Source organism: Stenella coeruleoalba, assembly GCF_951394435.1.
Source record: "Stenella coeruleoalba genome assembly, chromosome: 2".
In the NCBI taxonomy this organism is placed as follows: Eukaryota; Metazoa; Chordata; class Mammalia; order Artiodactyla; family Delphinidae; genus Stenella; species Stenella coeruleoalba.
Genome location: NC_137147.1, coordinates 1603597 through 1625662, shown reverse-complemented (window position 1 = coordinate 1625662; position 22066 = coordinate 1603597). Strand labels below are relative to the sequence as shown.

The 22066-nt window shown below is 44.0% G+C and overlaps 1 protein-coding gene across 2 annotated transcripts in view; it reads left to right on the top strand.

Annotated features, from left to right (window-relative positions):
* Positions 1-22066, top strand: part of COA8 (cytochrome c oxidase assembly factor 8) — a 36308-nt gene that overhangs the window by 1391 nt on the left and 12851 nt on the right. The gene's annotated exons all lie outside the window — the stretch shown is intronic.

Sequence of the window (22066 nt, the reverse complement as noted above, 5' to 3'; positions counted from 1 at the left end):
GAGGGCAAACAACATCAGCCAACAGCTGCCCCCACGGTGAGGACTTCGCCCAGCTTCTTTTGTGAACAAGTGCTGGAAAAAAGAACAGCACCCACACAGGGCTTTCTCTGTCGACATACAGCCTTTTGTTAAAGTAAGTCTTACTGTGAGTCTGATCCTCGGGATGAGACCTCTGCCTTTTGCAGTCCAAGTGACAAGGAGCCAGTGCTGCGTAGCTGTTGGACTGCCTACACCTGTGAAGGCGATGATGCCGACGAGGCTGAAAGTGGAGCAGCTGACCCATGAGTCAGACCTTCCCCGTTCTAGCCTTACGACTTGTGTTGTTTTTTATTTTATTATTTATTTATTTATTTTGTGGTACACGGGCCTCTCACTGTTGTGGCCTCTCCCGCTGCGAAGCACAGGCTCCGGACGCGCAGGCCCAGCGGCCATGGCTCACGGGCCCAGCCGCTCCGCGGCATGTGGGATCTTCCCGGACCGGGGCATGAACCCGTGTCCCCTGCATCGGCAGGCGGACTCTCAACCACTGCGCCACCAGGGAAGCCCTTGTTGTTGTTTTTTAGAATGTGTTCCCCATTACGCTAGGTTTTGGATGGGACGTTGAAGAACAGTTCTTTCCTCAGGGCAATTTGTGTTTCCTATGTATTTGGCCCCATCTTTGTGTGCTTCCTGAGCACACAGCCCGTTCTCCAGGTAATTAAATTCCTGCAGCAGAGAGAGATTGTTGTCTTTCAGGCTGTGATTTTAAATATTTTTTAAGGTCTTCTTAAAAGTCACAGGTCCTAAACCTTTCGTTTTCTTTATCTAAAGAGATGTATTTTAATCCTGTATTTCTAGTTCACCCTATGTATTTTCTCATTCTTTGTTCTTCACTTGCGTTAAGGAGACCTGCTTTTAGGACCTACACAATTTATTTCCCTCTCTAATCTCTGGCTACCAGTTTATTATTATTATTATTTACTTATTTATTTTTTGGCCATGCCGTGCAGCTTGTGGGATATTAGTTCCCTGACCAGGGATTAAACCTGGGCCCTCACCAGTGAAAGCGCAGAGTCCTAACCACTGAACGGCCAGGGAATTCCCTGGCTACTGTTTTTTTAAAAATAAATTTATTTATTTATTTCTGGCTGTGTTGGGTCTTTGTTGCTGTGCGTGGGCTTTCTCTAGTTGCGGTGAGAGGGGGCTACTCTTTGTTGCGGTGCGCGAGCTTCTCATTGTGGTGGCTTCTCTTATTGTGGAGCATGGGCTCTAGGCGAGCGGGCTTCAGTAATTGTGGCACACAGGCTCAGTAGTTGTGGCACACAGACTTAGTTGTTCTGCAGCATGTGGAATCTTCCCAGACCAGGGCTCGAACCCGTGTCCACTGCATTGGCAGGTGGATTCTTAACCACTGTGCCACCAGGGAAGTCCCTGGCTACCGGTTTTTAATAGAAAAACATTATAGAACTTAGAGTTAAGCACCACTTTTCCTTCCAAACCCAGCTTAAACTGAGCTGTCAAATCAGGAGTTCTCTAGCTGCTTCGTACCTGCTTATTCCTTACCTTTGTTGTTTACGTCATTGGTTTACACCTTTGCCTGCACATTTGGAATGATCTGGAAGACTAGGAAATACCGGGGCCCACCCCCAGAGATTTTGATGTGATTGGTCTGGGATGCAGCCTGGGCATCAGGATATTTACTTATTTTCTTGATTTGTCTAGTTGTTTTCCCCCCAGCTCTGTTGAGATAAAACATAAGGATTCTCTCTCTTTTTTTAAAAAAAAAATATTTATTTATTTATTTATTTTTGGTTGTGTTGGGTCTTCATTGCTGCACGTGGGCTTCCTCTAGTTGCGGTGAGTGGGGGCTACTCTTTGTTGTGGTGTGTGAGCTTCTTGTTGCGGTGGCTTCCCTTTTTGTGGAGCACGGGCTCTAGGTGTGTGGGATTCAGTAGTTGTGGCTCGAGGGCTCTAGAGCATAAGCTCAGTAGTTGTGGCGCACCTCTCCGCGGCATGTGGGATCTTCCTGGACCAGGGATCGAACCCCTGCATTGGCAGGCAAATTCTTAACCACTGTGCCACCAGGGAAGTCCAAACATCAGGATTCTTTTTTTTTTTTTAATTTATTTATTTATGGCTACATTGGGTCTTCATTGCTGTGCGCAGGCTTTCTCTAGTTACGGCGAGCGGGGGCTACTCTTGGTTGCAGTGCGCGGGCTTCTCATTGTGGTGACTTCTCTTGTTGCGGAGCACGGGCTCTAGGCGCGTGGGCTTCAGTAGTTGGGGCTCGCGGGCTCTGGAGCGCAGGCTGAGTAGTTGTGGCGCACGGGCTTAGTTGCTCCGCGGCATGTGAGATCTTCCCGGACCAGGGCTCCAACCCGTGTCCCCTGCGTTGGCAGGCAGGTTCTTAACCACTGTGCCACCAGGGAAGCCCCAAACATCAGGATTCTTAAGGGCAAGTCCAATAAGTTCACAAGTTCGGGAACCATGGTTACATTATATGCATTAATATTTGCTTATAGTCCTGAATTCCATTCACGTTTATACTGATAGTAAACGTTTATCAAGCACTTGAATGCACTGTTCTGAAAACTTTACATATTTTACCTTATTTAAGCCTCAAATTCTGTCCAGTAGGTGCTTTTATCATCCCCATTTTACAGATGAGATTGAATAATTACTTTTCAATAATTACTTACTTTTACAGTAAGATTAAACAATTTCAAGATCATAATGCTTGCACATAGGAATATACATGTTATAGTTCCTTTATCCAAAGGATAATGAATTAAAATTTTTCTTCTAGTAAATTTTAGATGAACAAAACAGAGAAACAGGCCCTCAGCATAGAGAGATAATATTTGCAAGTAACAACAGATAATGGAACCACTGGTGTCACGTTTTGCTTACATTTTCATTAAGGAGAATGAGCTCCAAAATCCCCAAGTTTAGATTTGGAATAAACCTCATAGGAAGAAGTTGAAACTCAGGATAGATGAGAAACTGGTGAGAGAGCCAGTCACTGAATTTTAAGGTTAACATGGCTATTTCTAGTATTTAAAAGGCTTTCAATAAATAGTTGGAAAACAAAGCTGCGGTGGGAGGACTTAAAAACCATGCAATTTAACTCTTTTATCATAAAGGTGAGGAAATTGGGACCCAGAGATGTAAAGTGACTTGCCTGCTAATCACAGAGCAGAGTCAGGATTGAAATCAATGTTTTCCCACTCAGTCCAGTGTTCTAACGCTACCAAATGCTTTTCCTTCACCTATTGAAACAATTACATAATTTCCCCTTGTTCTGTTAATGTGGAGAATTACTTTGATTTATTGATTTTCTTTTTTTGTTACTTATGGGAAATTTAAAACATGTACAAAGAGAGAAGAACATAAAGAATTGTTGTGTATCCAGTACCCTGCTTCTGCAGTTATCCACTCATGGCTGTTTATTTCATCCTTAGCCCCCTCCAGTCCCCCTTCCCAGATAATTTTGTGCCAAATAGCAGACATATTTCGTTTGTAAGTATTTCAGTATGTATCTTAAAAAGATACAGACTTAAATATATATACATATGTGTGTGTGTGTGTGTATATATATATATATATATATAAAACATAATACCATTGTCACACCTAAAAATATTATAATTGCTTAATCCCAGCAAATTTCCAACGTTCAAATTCCTTCAGTTGTCTTAGAAATGTCATGAACGTGTTCTTTCACAGTTTGCTTGTGTCAGCATCCAGATAAGGCCTACACATTGGGATCGATTCATATTCTTTTAGTTTTCTTTCAATCTATAGGGTTTGACTCTATCCCCTTCCTTTTTTTTGAATTTTTGAATTTTATTTATTTTTTTATACAGCAGGTTCTTATTAGGTATCTATTTTATACATATTAGTGTATATATGTCAATCCCAATCTCCCAATTCATCCCATCACCACCACCACCACCACCACCACCCCTCCACTTCCCCCCTTGGTGTCCATACGTTTGTTCTCTACATCTGTGTCTATTTCTGCCCTGCAGACTGGTTATTCTATACCATTTTTCTAGGTTCCACATATAAGTGTTAATATACGGTATTTGTTTTTCTCTTTCTGAATTACTTCACTCTGTATGACAGTCTCTAGATCCATCCACATCTCTACAAATGACCCAGTTTTGTTCCTTTTCATGGCTGAGTAATACTCCATTGAATATATATACCACATCTTCTTTATCCATTCATCTGTCGATGGGCATTTAGGTTGCTTCCATGTCCTGGTTGTTGTAAATAGTGCTGCAGTGAACATTGGGGTGCATGTGTCTTTTTTTTTTTTTAACATCTTTACTGGGGTATAATTGCTTTACAATGGTGTGTTAGTTTCTGCTTTATAACAAAGTGAATCAGTTATACATATACATATGTTCCCATATCTCTTCCCTCTTGCGTCTCCCTCCCTCCCACCCTCCCTATCCCACCCCTCCAGGCGGTCACAAAGCACCGAGCCCGTATCCCTGTGCCATGAGGCTGCTTCCTACTAGCTATCTACCTTACGTTTGTTAGTGTATATATGTCCATGCCTCTCTCTCGCCCTGTCACAGCTGCCCCTTCCCCCTCCCCATATCCTCAAGTCCATTCTCCAGTAGGTCTGTGTCTTTATTCCTGTCTTACCCCTAGGTTCTTCATGACATTTTTTTCCTTAAATTCCATACATATGTGTTAGCATACGGTATTTGTTTTTCTCTTTCTGACTTACTTCACTCTGTATGACAGACTCTAGGTCTATCCACCTCATTACAAATAGCTCAATTTCGTTTCTTTTTATGGCTGAGTAATATTCCATTGTATATATGTGCCACATCTTCTTTATCCATTCATGGGCAGTTAGGTTGTTTCCATCTCCAGGCTATTGTAAATAGAGCTGCAATGAACATTTTGGTACATGACTCTTTTTGAATTATGGTTTTCTCTGGGTATATGCCCAGTAGTGGGATTGCTGGGTCATATGGTAATTCTATTTTTAGTTTTTTAAGGAACCTCCATACTGTTCTCCATAGTGGCTGTATCAATTTACATTCCTACCAACAGGGCAAGAGGGTTCCCTTTTCTCCACACCCTCTCCAGCATTTGTTGTTTGTAGATTTTCTGATGATGCTCATTCTAACTGGTGTGAGGTGATACCTCATTGTAGTTTTGATTTGCACTTCTCTAATAATTAGTGACGTTGAGCAGATTTTCATGTGCTTCTTGGCCACCTGTATGTCTTCTTTGGAGAAATGTCTGTTTAGGTCTTCTACCCATTTTTGGATTGGGTTGTTTGTTTCTTTAATATTGAGCTGCGGGGCTTCCCTGGTGGCGCAGTGGTTGAGAGTCCACCTGCCGATGCAGGGGACACGGGTTCGTGCCCTGGTCCGGGAAGATCCCACATGCCGTGGAGTGGCTGGGCCCGTGAGCCATGGCTGCTGAGCCTGCGCGTCCAGAGCCTGTGCTCCGCAACGGGAGAGGCCACAACACTGAGAGGCCCGCATACCGCAAAAAAAATTGAGCTGCATGAGCTGTTTATATATTTTGGACATTAATCCTTTGTCCATTGATTCGTTTGCGAATATTTTCTCCCATTCTGAGGGTTGTCTTTTTGACTTGTTTGTAGTTTCCTTTGCTTTGCAAAAGGTTTTAAGTTTCATTAAGTCCCATTTGTTTATTTTTGTTTTTATTTCTGTTACTCTAGGAGGTGGATCAAAAAAGATCTTGCTGGGGCTTCCCTGGTGGCGCAGTGGTTGAGAGTCCGCCTGCCGATGCAGGGGACACGGGTTTGTGCCCCGGTCTGGGAAGACCCCACATGCCGCGGAGCGGCTGGGCCCGTGAGCCATGGCCGCTGAGCCTGCGCGTCCGGAGCCTGTGCTCCGCAACGGGAGAGGCCACAACAGTGAGAGGCCCACGAACTGCAAAAAAAAAAAAAAAAAAAAGATCTTGCTGTGATTTGTGTCAAAGAGTGTCCTTCCTATGTTTTCCTCTAAGAGTTTTATAGTGTCTGGTCTTACATTTAGGTCTCTAATCCATTTTAACTTTATTTTTGTGTATGGTGTTAGGGAGTGTTCTAATTTCATTCTTCTACATGTAGCTGTCCAGTTTTCCCAGCACCACTTATTGAAGAGACTATCTTTTCCCCACTGTATATACTTGCCTCCTTTGTCATAGATTAGTTGACCATAGGTGCGTGGGTTTATCTCTGGGCTTTCTATCTTATTCCATTGATCTATGTTTCTGTTTTTGTGCCAGTACCGTATTGTCTTGATTACTGTAGCTTTGTAGTGTAGTCTGAAGTCAGGGAGTCTGATTCCTCCAGCTCCGTTTTTTTCCCTCAAGACTGCATTGGCTATTCGGGGTCTTTTGTGTCTCTCTACAAATTTTAAGATTTTTTTGTTCTAGTTCTGTAAAAAATGCCACTGGTAATTTGATAGGGATTGCATTGAATCTGTAGATTGCTTTGGGTAGTATAGTCATTTTCACAATATTGATTCTTCCAATCCAAGAACATCGTATATCTCTCCATCTCTTTGTGTCATCTTTGATTTCTTTCATCAGTGTCTTATAGTTTTCTGAGTACAGGTCTTTTACCTCCTTAGGTAGGTTTATTCCTAGGTATTTTATTCTTTTTGTTGCAATGGTGAATGGGATTATTTCTTTAATTTCTCTTTCTGATCTTTCATTGTTAGTGTACAGGAATGCAAGAGATTTCTGTGCATTAATTTTGTATCCTGCAACTTTACCAAATTCATTGATGAGCTCTAGTAGTTTTCTGGTGGCATCTTTAGGATTCTCTATGTATAGTGTCGTGTCATCTGCAAACAGTGACAGTTTTACTTCTTCTTTTCCAATTTGTATTCCTTTTATTTCTTTTTCTTCTCTGATTGCCGTGGCTAGGCCTTCCAAAACTATGTTGAATAAGAGTGGCGAGAGTGAACATCCTTGTATTGTTCCTGATCTTAGAGGAAATGCTTTCAGTTTTTCACCATTGAGAGTGATGTTTGCTGTGGGTTTGTCATATATGGCCTTTATTATGTTGAGATAGGTTCCCTCTATGCCCAGTTTCTGGGGAGTTTTTATCATAAATAGGTGTTGAATTGTGTCAAAAGCTTTTTCCGCATCTATTGAGATGATCATATGGTTTTTATTCTTCAATTTGTTAATATGGTGTATCACATTGATTGATTTGCGTATATTGAAGAATCCTTGCATCCCTGGGATAAATCCTACTTGATCATGGTGTATGATCCTTTTAATGTGTTGTTGAATTCTGTTTGCTAGTATTTTGTTGAGGATTTTTGCATCTATATTCATCAGTGATATTGGTCTGTAATTTTCTTTTTTTTGTAGTATCTTTGTCTGGTTTTGGTATCAGGGTGATGGTGGCCTCACAAAATGAGTTTGGGAGTGTTCCTTCCTCTGCAATTTTTTGGAAGAGTTTGAGAAGGATGGGTGTTAGCTCTTCTCTAAATGTTTGATAGAATTCACCTGTGAAGCCATCTGGTCCTGGATTTTTGTTTGTTGGAAGTTTTTTTTTTTTTTTTTTTTTTTTTTTGCGGTACGTGTGCCTCTCACTGCTGTGGCCTCTCCCGTTGCAGAGCACAGGCTCCGGACATGCAGGCTCAGTGGCCATGGCTCACAGGCCCAGCCGCTCTGCGGCACGTGGGATCCTCCGAGACCGGGGCTCGAACCCGTGTCCCCTGCATTGGCAGGCAGATTCTTAACCACTGTGCCACCAGGGAAACCCTAACTTCTCCTTTTTCATTTCTAATTTTATTGATTTGAGTCCTCTCCCTCTTTTTCTTGATGAGTCTGGCTAAAGATTTATCAATTTTGTTTATCTTCTCAAAGAACCAGCTTTTAGTTTTATTGAACTTTGCTATTGTTTTCTTTGTTTCTATCTCATTTATTTCTGCTCTGATCTTTATGATTTCTTTCCTTCTACTAACTTTGGGTTTTGTTTGTTCTTCTTTCTCTAGTTCCTTTAGGTGTAAGATTAGATTGTTTATTTGAGATTTTTCTTTTTTTTGGAGGTAGGCTTGTATTGCTATAAACTTCCCTGTTAAAACTGCTTTTGCTGCATCCCATAGGTTTTAGATCATCGTGTTTTTGTTGTAATTTGTAGGTATTTTTTAATTTTCTCTTTGATTTCTTCAGTGATCTGTTGGTTATTTAGTAACGTATTGTCTAGCCTCCATGTGTTTGTGTTTTTTACCTTTTTTTCCCTGTAATTGATTTCTAATCTCATAGCATTGTGGTCGGAAAAGGTGCTTGATATGATTTCAATGTTCTTAAAGTTACTGAGGCTTGATTTGTGACCCAAGATGTGATCTATCCTGGAGAATGTTCTGTGTGCACTTGAGAAGAAAGTGTAATCTGCTGTTTTTGGATGGAATGTCCTATAAATATCAATTAAATCTCTCTGGTCTATTGTGTCATTTAAAGCTTGTGTGTCCTTATTAATTTTCCGTTTGGATGATCTGTCCATTGGTGTAAGTGAGGTGTTAAAGTTCCCCACTATGATTGTGTTACTGTTGATTTCCTCTTTTGTAGCTGTTAGCAGTTGCCTTATGTATTGAGGTGCTCCTATGTTGGGTGCATATATATTTATAATTGTTATATCTTCTTCTTGGATTGATCCCTTGATCATTATGTAGTGTCCTTCCTTGTCTCTTGTAACATTCTTTAGTTTAAAGTCTATTTTATCTGATATGAGTATAGCTACTCCAGCTTTCTTTTGATTTCCGTTGGCATGGAATATCTTTTTCCATCCCCTCACTTTCAGTCTGTATGTGTCTGTAGGTCTGAAGTGGGTGTCTTGTAGACAGCATATATATGGGTCTTGTTTTTGTATCCATTCAGTGAGCCTGTGTCTTTTGGTTGGAGCATTTAATCCATTCACGTTTAAGGTAATTATCGATATGTATATTCCTATTATCATTTTCTTAATTGTTATGGGTTTGTTTTTGTAGGTCCTTTTCTTCTCTTGTGTTTCCCACTTAGAGAAGTTCCTTTAGCATTTGTTGTATAGCTGGTTTGGTGGTGCTGAATTCTCTTAGCTTTTGCTTGTCTGTAAAGCTTTTGATTTCTCCATCAAATCTGAATGAGATCCTTGCCAGGTAGAGTAATCGTGGTTGTAGGTTCTTCCCTTTCATCACTTTAAATATATCATGCCACTCCCTTCTGGCTTGTAGAGTTTCTGCTGAGAAATCAGCTGTTAACCTTATGGGAGTTCCCTTGTATGTTATTTGTCGTTTTTCCCTTGTTGCTTTCAATAATTTTTCTTTGTCTTTAATTTTTGTCAGCTTGATTACTATGTGTGTCAGCATGTTTCTCCTTGGGTTTATTCTGCCTGGGACTCTCTGCGCTTCCTGGACTTGGCTGGCTATTTCCTTTCCCATGTTAGGGAAGTTTTCGACTATAATCTCTTCAAATATTTTCTCGGGTCCTTTCTCTCTCTCTTCTCCTTCTGGGACCCCTATAATCCGAATATTGTTGTGTTTAATGTTGTCCCAGAGGTCTCTTAGGCTGTCTTCATGTCTTTTCGTTCTTTTTTCTTTATTCTGTTCCGCAGCAGTGAATTCCACCATTCTGTCTTCCAGGTCACTTATCCGTTCTTCTGCCTCAGTTATTCTGCTATTGATTCCTTCTGGTGTATTTTTCATTTCAGTTATTGTATTGTTTATCTCTGTTCGTTTGTTACTTCTTCTAGGTGTTTGTTCTTTAATTCTTCTAGGTCTTTGTTAAACATTTCTTGCATCTTTTCGGTCTTTGCCTCTATTCGTTTTCCGAGGTCCTGGATCATCTTCACTATCATTATTCTGAATTCTTTTTGGAAGGTTGCCTATCTCCACTTCATTTAGTTGTTTTTTCTGGGGTTTTATCTTGTTCTCTCATCTGGTACAAAGTCCTCTGCCTTTTCATTTTGTCTATCTTTCTGTGATGTGGTTTTCCTTCCACAGGCTGCAGGATTGTAGTTCTTCTTGCTTCTGCTGTCTGCCCTCTGGTGGATGAGGCTATCTAAGAGGCTTGTGCAAGCTTCCTGATGGGAGGGACTGGTGGTGGGTAGAGCTGGCTGTTGCTCTGGTGGGCGGAGCTCAGGAACACTTTAAACCGCTTGTCTGCTGATAGGGCTGGGTTCCCTCCCTGTTGGTTGTTTGGCCTGAGGCGACCCAGCACTGGAGCCTACCTGGGCTCTTTGGTGGGGCTAATGGTGGACTCCAGGAGGGCTCATGCCAATGAGTACTTCCCAGAACTGCTGCTGCCAGTGTCCTTGTCCCCACGGTGAGCCACAGCCACCCCCTGCCTCTGCAGGAGACCCTCCAACACTAGCAGGTAGGTCTGGTTCAGTCTCCTGTGGGGTCGCTGCTCCTTCCCCTGGGTCCCGTCGCGCGCACTACTTTGTGTGTGCCCTCCAGGAGTGGAATCTCTGTTTCCCCCTGTCCTGTTGAAGTCCTGCAATCAAATCCCACTAGCCTTCAAAGTCTGATTCTCTAGGAATTCCTCCTCCCATTGCTGGACCCCCAGGTTGGGAAGCCTGCCGTGGGGCTCAGAACCTTCACTCCAGTGGGTGGACTCCTGTGGTATAAGTGTTCTCCAGTTTGTGAGCCGCCCACCCAGCGGTTATGGGATTTAATTCTGTTGTGATTGTGCCCCTCCTACCGTCTCATTGCAGCTTCTCCTTTGTCTTTGGATGTGGGGTATCTTTTTTGGTGAGTTCCAGTGTCTTCCTGTCGATGATTGTTCAGCAGTTAGTTGTGATTCTGGTCCCCTTCCTTTTTTTAAAGCAGTTTATCTGGGGCTGCTGAGGGGAGTCTGTCCTTTGGAGTTTCTCAGAGTCTGGATTTTGCTGATTGCGTTCCTGTGGTGTAATTTAATGTGGTCCTCTGACCTGTGTGTTTCCTGTAAACAGACAGCTGCACTCTACAGCCTTGACCTCATGTGGATTTCACTTTTTTATTTCTGAGAAGACTGCTTCATTGGTTATTGATTTTCTGATGTTAAACCAGCCTTGCACTCCAGTATAAACCCAGCTTGGTCCTGATGCGATGGCCCTTTTGTGTACTGCTGAATTCAGTGTGCTGCTTTGTCTAGCATCCGTCTAGAATGACAGGCTGGGGGCGCCAACCCTCCAGAAGGGAAAGGCTTTCAGTTCCCATCCCAGGAGGGTTAGGACTCTAGACCAGGAAACACGCCGAGAACGCTGAATCTGGCCCACATTTGTTCCGTTCGCTGTTGCCCGTTGGCTTCCCCAGTGTCTGGCAGTGAGACTTCAGCTCAGAGAGGAGCTCTGTGTTGTGCACAGGCACTTCTGGGAAGGAAGGCGCTGGGTAAAAAGGTCTCCCACTCCAAATCCCGGCTTCTAGAAGGACAGGCCCCAGGGTGGGAGTGTGCTGGCAGAGCTCTGGAGCCTGCTGCAAGGCAGAAGGGGTGGAGAGCCAGGCTGGGCCTGCAGAGCTGAACGAGGAGAGGCCTGGGGTGGGGCTGCCCAGCCTGGCAGTTTACAGTTACAGAGAAAAAACTGGAAGGTTCATCACCACCCCACCCCCCAGTAATGAAAACTCAGTGTGACCAGTAAGAACATGTGTGGCCCTCCGCGGAGCTGTCAGGTCTGGCACGCCTTCCCACGCACATCCCTGCCCCTCCAGGCCTCAGGAAGCTGTGCACTGTATGCTTTTGCTGGAAGAACCATAAATTATGGTAATTATTCAAACCTCAAAGGGATTCTTTCTTTTCCTCCCCCAAGCCCCTTCTTCTCCCTTTTAAATAGCAGTTCTTGGGTGAACAAAGACAGAATGTATGTTTATAGGGGAGAGTAGAAGGACTACTTCTGCCATAATTGAAGATGCAGTCTCTCAAATTATAGTGGAAAACTGAGGATGATTGAAGGAGTTGGTTCACAGAGTTCACATATGAACTGTAAAGTAGTTTGTAAGCAATAACTAAAAGATGCGTGTGGGAAGGTAACTGAATACCCCGGCTCCTCTGAGCTTGCCTTGGTACGCATGGGCAGCTGGGGTGGCTTCTTTAGCATTTCTTGATAGGGAACCTGTAAGAATAGATGGGGTACAGTTCTGGGAGATAGTAAGGCAGGTAAACAGGTGCAGTTAGGGTGGAACCTGCCCCTTTGTCTCCTTGCTGCTGGCAGAGCTGACGTCTCCAAGGGGTGTTGTGCAGCCTCCCCAGCTTGGAGGAGGGGAAGGAACCCCATCTTGCAACAGAAGTTCACAGCAGGGGACCCAGGCTGGCTCCGTTTCTGTCTCAACTCACTGGATCCCTTTGTGTGAATCACCTTCAGTTTCTAAGAATATCTGAATACAACAGATGCAAAGGCTGTGTGGGAAAAGTCCAGAAATACTTGCAGAAAAGTAGGGTTTTTTTCTTAAAAGCTTTTTTTTCTTCTTCTTTTTTTTTTTCTTAAAAGCTTTTTTAAAAGAAAAGGAAAATGTGGTAACCATATATTATTCTTAGAATGATGGATAAAACATTAAAGATCTATGTGTTACGGTCCTGCCATTTTTTTTTTTTTTTTTGCGGTACGCGGGCCTCTCACTGTTGTGGCCTCTCCCGTTGCGGAGCACAGGCTCCGGACGCGCAGGCTCAGCGGCCATGGCTCACGGGCCCAGCCGCTCCGCGGCATGTGGGATCTTCCCGGACCGGGGCACGAGCCCGGGGCCCCTGCATCTGCAGGCGGACTCTCAACCACTGCGCCACCAGGGAAGCCCCTGCCTTTACTTTCTAAAAAGGATTTTTAAGTCAGTCTAGTATCAAGTCAGTATATTTCAACTCTGCTGGCGAGGAGCATAGTTTCAGGTCTTAGGTAGCAGATCAGGATGCCTTTCTGCTAGTGGGGCCCTATCACTTTCACACACGAAGGATGAGTTCAGTCCCTTCTTGGGGACTTGCTGGCCCTTCATTTAGAACTTTCCACTCTGGCTGTGCCTCTTACGGCTCAGCTTTGCTTCCCAGTGACAACAAGAGAGACACTCTTTAGAAGAACTAGACAAAAGTAAAAATGGTCAAAGATAAAGATGTTTGAGTCTGCAAGAAGAAATGAAATAGCCATGCTGAACTGGTCAGTAGGGTGTAGTAGACCGGTGTGGAGTGTGAACTGGCCACGCAGAGGTGACAGCTACGCCTAGGCTTCTCCCCGTCTCCCTCTGTCCCTCTCCAGCAGCCGGTCAGCCTGGCTTTCCACTTTCCCTGCAGCTCTGACGTGTCCATCTGCAACAGTGCCTCCCTGTTCTTCCACCACGTGTAAGTCGTACTCCAGAACACTCAGCCACTCAATGTGCTTCTGCTTCTCTGATTATACAGCCTTTGAGAGTTTACTGGAAGACCTAGAAACTCGTCAAGAACTAGCAGTTACATAAGGAACACTCTTGGCGGTGATGGCTTCTGGCTCCCTCAGAACTTCTCAACATTCTGGTGCTAGTTATCAGTGATTGCCATATCGAGTTAAACTTTGCTAGGGACTTCCCTGGTGGTCCAGTGGTTGAGAATCCACCTGCCAATTCAGGGGGCACGTGTTCGATCTGTGGTTGGGGAACTAAGATCCCGCATGCCACCGGGCAACTAAGCCCTCCTGCCACAGTTACTGAGCCCACGCGCTCTGGAACCCGTGCGCCACAACGAAAGATACCACATGCTGCAGCTAAGACCCGACACAGCCCAAAATAAATAAATTAAATAAATAAATATTTAAAAAAATCTTTGCTAGATGTTTCTCCACCAAATCGTTCACGTAAATCAAGCTTTTTGAAGATGAAGGGATTTCTCTGCATAAGCGTAGAGAAAGTGAACAGGAAAGATTTTTAACAACTGGGAAGAACATTCCTCCAACAAGTGCTTGTTACAACCAGAGAGATGCAGTTTCTGCCCCCATGGGCTTGCAGTCTAGTGGGGGAAACATGTGTTTCCTCACGTCACCAGGGGGCTCAGGATGCCCTGGAGATGCGCCATGGAGCCTGAAGCCAGTGAAGGGGACGAGATGAGAGGGATTCAGGGAGGACATAAGTAGAGTTCCCGAGGACGGTCAGAAATCAGCTGTCCTGTTATTAAAGGAAGTTCCGGTGGGTGGACGGGGAAGCAGAGATGGGGCAGGCCTGGCCTGCTAGACCACAGTGAGGATTTTAGACTTTATCCTGAGGGTAATGAGTAGTCACTGACGGTTTTTAAGGAAAGAAGTAGCACGGTTAGGTTGAATGATTTGGAGCAATTGCTCTGGCTGCAGTCTGGAGAATCGGTGGGTGTAGGGCAGGCCTCTGGAGGCACTTGGAGCTGCACACACTAGCTGACTGCAGAATTGAAGTGGAGCCTTCAGCCTGCCGCGGAAGCCCGAGGCCCGGGGCAGCTGGCACAGGAGGTAGTCGGAGCCGCTGCAGGTGCAGCTGTTTGAACCCTTCAAGGGCCTGGTGGGAGGGTGCCAGAGTTAAGTGCTGCTTGGGCCTGGAAATCTGTAAGCTTATTCCCTGGGCCACAGGGAAGAAGGCTTCTCAAAAGATAGTACTTGACTCCCTTTAACTTTCATCAGCTGTAGGCTCTTGCATCTTCTGCAGCTGTGAGAAAAATTCATCTTAATAAAAATGTTTGCATCAATCATGAAATAAGCTAGCATGAAGCACGGAGAAGGTTTTAGTTCTAGCAGCTTCTTCTCCAGAAGTCTGAAGGTAATAAAAGAAAAAGTAAAATAAAGTATTGGAAGCAGCAGAGCCTGCTAATATTCATTGTTCAGAAATGAGGCTAATTAGAATTCTTATGGCAAAAACTGCACACAGAGTATTTTAGAAAATATTTTAAAAAATTTCTTTTCCTCACTAGTTTTCTAATACACACACACTTATATTTGCTTGTTCTAGACGACAATAACTACAGGAAACAAACTTTATTATGTTGATAATTTTGGACGTTCTATTAAGTTTCTTCTATATCCTCATAAATATCTTTAGGAAAATTAAAAACATTTTTAGGCATTTAAACTAATGGTGTAAATTTTAGCTCTCTAAAGAGTACTGAAGGGACTTCCCTGGTGGTCCAGTGGCTAAGGCAACGCGCTCCCAATGCAGGGAGCCCAGGTTCGATCCCTGGTCAGCTAACTAGATCTCTCACAGTGCAACTAAGAGCCAGCACAGCCAAATAAATCTTTTTTAAAATAAAAATAAATAAATAGTACTAAACGGTAACAAAATAAGCCACCCCGAAATAGGCCACTTTGGCATAAAGATTATTTTGAGCTAAAAGCACTTGAAAGACAGCAGGTGCAAGAAGGGCACTGTGACCGCCCCCTTTTCTTCCTTTAGGCAGGAGATAAACCTCCCGCGTGAAAGCTGCCTTTCGTAAATCAGGAACAAAATGTGTTCTTATCACCAGAGAGCGAAAAAGGTCTGTGCAAACGGGTCTTGGTAAAATAACTCTTACCTTCCTTTAGTCTCCCCATAGATTTTAGTCTCTCTTCCACAGTGGGAACTTTTTGTTCAGCCTGGTATATAGGCAGTTGGGCCTATCTGCTTTTTGGGGTCTTCATTTTCCTATGGGTGCTCCCATGTGTACATTAAAAAATCTATATTGTTTTCTTTTGTTAATCTGTTTTATGTTAGTTTGACTCTCAGGCCCGTTTAGAGACTCTCAGAGAGGAGAGGAAGAGTTTGCCTCCTTTACTAAAGGTTGGATTATAACTATCTCTGCTTCTGAGGTTATTTGCATCTATTTCTACCATACCTATATGGCAGAAATAACATATAATGGTATTTCTGCACATCTTTTCCCAACTCCTTGTTCAGTAACATCACGTTGCTAGCTTGAAGTTGTCCATGGTGGAAGTCATTGCACTATGGAAATTGGCAAATTTTCCAAATCAGGGCTTGACTTACTGTTTTGTTGATGGTCCAGACTTAGGAAAGTGAAGGATGAAATGTTAGTACACTTGACCCTTGAACAATGCGTGTTTGAACTTCGCAGATCCACTTACGCTCAGATTTTTTTCTGTAGTACTATATACTCTCAGGTTGGTTCAGTCTGCAGATGTGGCACCTCTGATATGGAGGGCCGACTGTAAAGTTGTATGCAGATTTTTGACTGTATGGAGGGTCGGCACCCCGACCCCTAAGTTGTCTGAGGGTCAACTGTAATGTGGATTAAATTAAGAAGTATATCTTGGGACTTCCTGGTGGTCAAGTGGTTAAGACTCCATGCTCACAATGCAGGGGCCCGGGTTCGCTCCCTGGTCAGGGAACTAGATCCCGTGTGCCACAACTAAGACCCGGCACAGCCAAATAAATAAATAAATACTAAAAAAAAAAAAAAAAAAAAGTAGTGTATCTTGTCGGTTGACATCATATTGTGAATAAACCAAATTGAGAAAATATTCTTCCAGTATTTGAAAGCTGTTATCCATTTCATCAAAGAAATCATTTGTGGACTTCCCTGGTGGCGCAATGGTTAAGAGTCCGCCTGCCAGTACAGGGGACACGGATTCAAGCCCTGGTCTGGGAAGATCCCACATGCTGCGGAGCAACTAAGCCTGTGTACCACAGCTAGTGAGCGTGCACTCTAGAGCCCATATGCCTAGAGCCCGTGCTCCTCAACAAGAGAAGCCACCGCAATGAGAAGCCCACGCACCGCAACAAAGAGTAGCCCCCGCTTGCCACAACTAGAGAAAGCCAGCGTGCAGCAATGGAGACCCAACGCAGCCAAAAATAAATAAATAACAAAAGAAAGTCATTTGTGTCCTTGACAAAGAGGTGAGGTCAGTAGGTCTTGTTCACCCTTAATTAATTAATTACAAAAAAAAATCATTTGTGTCCTTGACAAATAGATGAGGTCAGTAGGTCTTGTTCACCCTACTTTTTTTTTTTTAATTAATTAATTTATTTTTGGCTGCGTTGGGTCTTCATTGCTGCACGCGGGCTTTCTCTAGTTGCAGCGAGCGGGGGCTACTCTTTGTTGCAGTGTGCGGGCTTCTCATTGCGGTGGCTTCTCTTGTCGAGGAGTACGGGCTCTAGGCGCGCGGGCTTCAGTAGTTGTGGCACGCCGGCTCAGTAGTTGTGGCTCACGGACTCTAGAGCACAGGCTCAGTAGTTGTGGCAGGCAGGCTTAGTTGTTCCGTGGCATGTGGGATCTTCCCTGACCAGGGCTCGAACCCGTGTCCCCTGCATTGGCAGGCGGATTCTCAACCCCTGTGCCACCAGGGAAGCCCCCACCCTACTTCTTAATATCAAATCACCTTTGTGTCCTAAGTATTATACGCTTACTAATTAGTCACCTGCAACCAGGGTTTGGCTATTAATACCAAATTTAGCAAAAATCAGTGAAGGAACTGCAATGAGATACCACTTCGTACCCGCTAGGATGGCTGTCATTTTAAAACATGGACAATAGCAGGTGTTGGTGGGAATGTAAAATGATGCAGCCACTTCGGAAAACAGTTCGGCAGTTCCTCAAAGTGTTAAACAGAGTCACCATATGACCCAGCAATGCTACTCCTATATATACACCCAAGAGAATTGAAAACATATGTCCACACAAAAATCTGTACACAAACGTTCATAGCAACATTATTTATGATAGCCAAAAAGTGGAAACAACCCGAATGTTCTCAGCTGATAAATGGATAAACAAAATGTGTTTATATCCACACTATGGACTGTCACTCAGCCATAAAAAGAAGTGAAGTATTGGCAACACATACTACAGCTTGGATGAACCTGGAAAACATGTTCGGTGAAAGAAGCCAGTCACAAAAGAACACGTTGTATGATTTCATTTACATGAAATATATAGAACAGGCAAATCCATGGAGTCGTGGTTGCCAGGGACTGGGGGAGGGGAAGAACGGGGAGTGACTGCTCTTGGGTACGGGGTTTCTTTCGGGGGTGATGAAAATGTTCCGGAATTAGTAATAATAGTTGCCCAGCTCTGTGAACATGCTAAAAACACTGAATTGTATACATTAAAAGGGTTAATTTTATAGTAATACTGTTTTTTAAAAAAATATTTATTTATTTGGCTGTGTAGGGTCTTAGTTGCGGCATGTGGGATCTAGTTCCCTGACCAGGGGTCAAACCCAGACCCCTGCATTGGGAGCGCGGAGTCTTAGCTACTGCGCCACCAGGGAAGTCCCTGTAGTATGTGAATTATATATCACTAAAGTTGTTAAAAATTAATGAAAGCGGTTTGTGAGAATCAATCGGCTATGTAAAATTTATGAGGAAAGGTATCGTATGTTTTATTATTATTTGTAAAGTGTGTGCTGCACATCCTGATATCAGTGAAGTTATAACCACATGCGTCCCCCAGCCATTAAACATTTAAGGGCACACCACTGCCCGGGGGGCGGCTCCATCCACTGGTTCCTCAACACTGTCCCCAGGCCTTCTCCCGTTCCTCTGTCCCTGCAGCCCCCATACCGCCACAGCCTCAGAGAATGGCTCTTCCTCTCCACCCCCTCAGAGTGGTCATGTCCCCCCAGAACAGGCCTGAAGGACCCTTCCTTGCATTCCCCTGGGACCTCCTCCAGCTTCTTAAGCTCCATTACTGATGTGTAAATTTGAGTGAATTTTAGGGCATATTCTACTTGTCACCAAATCTTTAACTCATTACTACATAGGTTCTTTTTAGTGATTGGACATTTTCTATCAATTTTTTTTTTTTTTTTTTGGCTGCGTTGGGTCTTTGTTGCTGCGCGCAGGCTTTTCTCTAGTTGTGGTGAGCAGGGGCTACTCTTCGTTGCGGTGCACGGGCTTCTCATTGTGGTGGCTTCTCGTTGCGGAGCATGGGCTCTAGGCGTGCGGGCTTCAGTAGTTGTGGCTCGTGGGCTCGGTAGTTGTGGCTCACAGGCTCTAGAGCCCAGGCTCAGTAGTTGTGGCTCACGGGCTAGTTGCTCCACGATACGTGGGATCTTCCCGGACCAGGGTTGAACCCGTGTCCCCTGCATTGGCAGGTGGATTCTTAACCACTGCGCCACCAGGGAAGGCCTCTATCAGCCTTTTTTTCTCCCCAGTCAAATGCTGTATTCTGGGCTTCCCTGGTGGCGCAGTGGTTGAGAGTCCGCCTGCCGATGCAGGGGACACGGGTTCGTGCCTCGGTCTGGGAAGATCCCACGTGCTGCGGAGCGGCTGGGCCCGTGAGCCATGGCTGCTGAGCCTGCGTGTCCGGAGCCTGTGCTCTGCAGCGGGAGAGGCCACAACAGTGAGAGGCCTGCGTACCGCAAAAAAAAAAAAAAAAAATGCTGTTTGCTTTTACCTAATCTGTCAAGGGTCCTTAAAATTTTGAAATTTTGTTTAAAAGATACTTTTCTAGAAGTGTTTTGAGAGTCTGAGGGAATCATATGTACTTTTCAACATTTCCTGCTCATTCACTTATTCTAGACTCAAAATAATTTTCTAAATAGTAAGCATTCCTTTTTTTAAAAGAATTATTTATTTATTTTTGGCTGCGCTGAATCTTTGTTGCGGCCCTCAGGCTCCTCTGGTTGTGGCGCTTAGTTGAGGTATGTGGGATCTTAGTTCCAGGGATTGAACCTGGGATCGAACCCAGGCCCCCTGCACTGGGAGCGTGGAGTCTTAACCACTGGACCACCAGCGAAGTCCCCAAATAGTAAGCATTCTAATGCTGAGCTGAACATGCCACAGATTTTTAATAAAATATTATAAATGCCAGTGTTGTCCTAAAGTCAGAGCTATAATGTGTTATAACTCAGAAACTCTGTGTTCTCGGGTGTAAGGAGAAGCTTTTTGCGTGAGCGGATGGCCCTGCATATCTTGTAATATAACTTGACCTGCTGAACTCTGAGCGGTGATGGCAGAGCTGATGTAACCTCCTCAGGTGCTCTGTGGTCTGAACTATCCTCGCTAGGTGGCCACACCGAGCTTTGTAACCCACTTCCCGACCAAACCCGCTGCTATCCTTGTCATGTTTTAAATTCTTCCTATTTTTAAACTGCCTGGGAATTTAGAAGACTTAGGAAGGTCATAGCATCCAAGGCAAGGAGAGGGCCGACGGGTGGTGCTGCATCTAGCAGTCTCCTTCAGTTAATGCCAAGTTCTTGGGATGTTCCGTGTAGGTTGGTGGTGCTTAGTGGCAGCCGTCAAAGCGAAAACTAACTGACTGTGTTTCCTGAAGAGTGACTTGGTTTCCTTTCTCAGTCTCCACTTGGTTCTTTACTCTAATTGTCCAGGGTTGAGTCCAGGGACCAGAAGATGGTCAGACCCACACCAGGGAGAGGAACGCTGAGGACTGTACACCAAGCTGAGCTTCTGCTTGGCCTCTCCTTTCCTCCCATGGTGCTCCTGCCACGTGAGCCATTGCAAAACACGCAGCTGCACCTGGTTATCTGCATTAATTTGTGAAATGATTAGCTATTAAAGCTACGTTTTTCAAGTGAAATTATAAGTAAGCTGCTTACTGATAGAAAAAGAGCTGCTTTATCTTAAACTTTGCAAACCCTGCATCTCTATTTTTAGTTCCTTGGAAGTTGCAGCTTATAGTGGTGATAGTGAACTACTGAAGTATCCTAAACGAAGGGCCTTCTAAATGCAGAACTGTTGTGTTCAATATAGTAATTTTGTATCTTTGTAAGTTTTACCACTCTTTTAATTGACTTTATTGGGGTGTAATTTATATATAGTAAAATGAGTGCACCCATTTCGAGTTTGATGAGTTGTGACAAATGTGTAAATCTGTGCATCACCACCCCAATAAGATCTAGAACATCACTCCAATCCCCTCCACCCCTCACTCTGGGCTACCATTGATCTGATTACTTTTTCTAGAATGTCACATAAGTGGAATCACATAGAACGTCCTTTTCGGTGCCTGGCTCTTTCGCTCTGTATGTTGTTTTGAGATCTGTCCGTGTTCCACCTGTCAGTGGCTCACTCCTCTGTGCTGCTGAGTAGTTTTCTGGTTGTTTCTGGAGGGAGGACTGGCGGGAGGCACTCCGATGTTCCGGAGGTAGACGTCGTGCTCAGTAGAGCTTTTGCTTTTTTAAAATCGGAGGACAGTTAATTTACAGTGTTGTGTTACCTTCGGGTGTACAGCAAAGTGATTTAGTTATACATTTTCCATTATAGGTAGAGCTTTCTTTTTAAAAAATAGGGTATAAGAGATTTCCAAACTGAATGTTATTTCCCCCCATGGACTGTGGTTACATTGATCTTTTAACAGACAAATGGATAGTCTTTTAATTACTCAGCTGATCTCTTTATTTTAATATCAGGTTTATTGAAGTCCAGTTCATATATAGTAAAATTCACTCCTGGCAGACATGTACGCCACAATTCAAGGTATCAATCACTTTCACCACCCCAGAAAATTCCTTTGTAGTCACCTCCTTCCCCTACCCCAGCACGTGTCTTTTCCAGGATGTCTTGGGAATAGAACCATCCAGTGTGCAACCTCTCTGGTGTGGCCTCTTCAATCCGCATAGTGCCTTTGAGATTCATCTGTGTTACCTGTAGTCTCCTCTGTTGTCGAGTAGTGTCCGTCACATGTATATGCCGTGCTGTGTTTTTCTGTTCATCAGTGGAAGGGTATTTCAGCTAATTCCAGATTTTGGCAGTTATACATAAAGCCACTTTAAACAGTCATATCCAGGTTTTTGTGCAAACATGTGTACTCATGCATCTTGGATAAATAACCTGGGAAGGGGCTGCTGGGTTGTATGTTAGGTGTGTGTTTAATTTTATAATGGACTGCTGACTTTTTTCCCAAGTGGTTGTATCATTTTGCATTGCCATGAGGAATATTTAAGAACTCGATTGTTTTATGTCCTTGACAGCATTTGTTTTGGCAGATTTTTTTTTAGCCATATTAATAGGTGTGTAGTGATATCTCATTGTGGTTTTGATTTGCTTTCTCTAATGACTAATGATGTTGAGCTTTTTTTTTTTTTTTTTTTTTGTGGTACGCGGGCCTCTCACTGTTGTGGCCTCTCCCGTTGCGGAGCACAGGCTCCGGACGCGCAGGCTCAGCGGCCATGGTTCACAGGCCCAGCCGCTCCGCAGCATGTGGGATCTTCCCGGACAGGGACATGAACCTGCATCCCCTGCATCGACAGACGGACCCCCAACCGCTG